We start from the raw sequence: 1,750 nt of genomic DNA on the forward strand, positions 1-1,750 counted from the left end.
ATAACAACACAACGGTAGCAGTTTAAACTGATATAGTAACACGCTAAAGGGGAGAGGACAAACCTTTTAAACAAACATGATTATAACCTATTGTGGGATCGCTAATCTGACGTTTGGTTAAAATCGCGTTGCAACAAGGTTTATAAAGTTTGCATCTGGCTGTTCTTTTCAATGGGAGGAGAGGAAGACAGAGATAGGATGAAATCAGTATGAAAGAGAGAGGGATGAGGTGAAAGAGCCCACTAGTGTGAGGGTTCAGATACACACGTTTAGATCACATCAACACTTCAAAACACTGCTAAACACTCTGCATTTAAAACCACCAAATGCTACGTGCTAACCGCTAGCCTTCACTGCTACTAGCTTTGCATATGTAGCTTAGCTTGGCTATTTGTTTACAAACAGCTAAAAAAAATGGTGCTGGCGGCCTGCACTTGCGCACTTCAAAGTTACCCCGGAAAAGGTTTCTTAGAACTACCGGGTCACGGCTGTTACTATGGAAATGTACCCTGCAATAACTAAGTCTGCTACACACAGTCGATGGTTATACACAGTTTAAGTACATGCAGAAGGTGTCAGCGCACCTCACACTACACAACCAAAAAGCACTATAGATTCTTATCTTTCCTTATTAGCGCTGAACAATCTCAACTCGTTCCGAGTGAGGTGAATTAATCTACAGATTCACTGCAATTAATACAATAACTGTCAATGATATCAGCACATATTATTCACTGCAATTAATACAATAACTGTCAATGATATCTTCGGCGGATATCAGCACATATTTATAATGACAAAAACGCGTGGATTTAACCACAATTTCACTTGATCAAGATTTCACAATTCTCCCAAAAATAAATAGCATTCGGATACTCTCTGAGCACCGCGTTTTCAAGTTCACTAGTTTTAGTGAATTAAATGGCAGAGGACTATCAGTTAGCTACTCTGATTTTCTCAAACCTGGGAGATGAATAGCATAGTTGAATTTGGAAGTGGGACATGCACTATACAAATCAAGCTATGAAGGCCCTTTTGCAGAAAGTAACGAGGAATACGCTCGTTTCTCTATTCATGCGCTTTAGAGCGACTTATTTTGTCTCGGCGGACAACATTTAAATGTTTTTACTGCAGTTAAATTCTAAACAACAAACTCGAGTTTCACTTCATTCATTCAACACGCTGGTCTGCTCTAATAACAGGTGCAATAACTCACAAACTCTGTTTCTCTGTCTCATCTATTCTTCCGGATAAAAATAGACAAGATTCACCATAATATCTTGGTGTCATTATTAATCATTATTCTAGCTCAGGTTTTGAGAGGACTCGAATCTGAAAATTCGAAGTCAACCTGATTAAAACTTAAAACTAATTTGATATTTTACACTTTATCAGCTACTCATCCAGCGAGACGTTAATGTCAGTGTATATTAACAATTTGACTATATGTATTTTCCCTGGCCACGGGTTAATACGTCATTTGATAAGTTATACGCTACGAGCTAGGTAGCAAGATCTTGGCAAGGTTTGACTTTAAAATTATACGACACCAGACAATGATTCTTTATAAATGAAACACAAATTTATTGGCTATAGTTTAAGTTTTTAATTGTGATGATTTTGGCTCACATTTAACAAAAACCCACCAATTCACTATCTCAACTATCTCAACAACTTCATAAGACCAATAAAAAAAACATTTTTAGTGAATTATTGGCCTTCTGGAAAGTATGTTCATTTACTGTACATG

This window comes from Sinocyclocheilus anshuiensis, unplaced genomic scaffold (assembly GCF_001515605.1).
Source record: "Sinocyclocheilus anshuiensis isolate Anshui unplaced genomic scaffold, SAMN03320099.WGS_v1.1 scaffold494, whole genome shotgun sequence".
NCBI lineage: Eukaryota > Metazoa > Chordata > Actinopteri > Cypriniformes > Cyprinidae > Sinocyclocheilus > Sinocyclocheilus anshuiensis.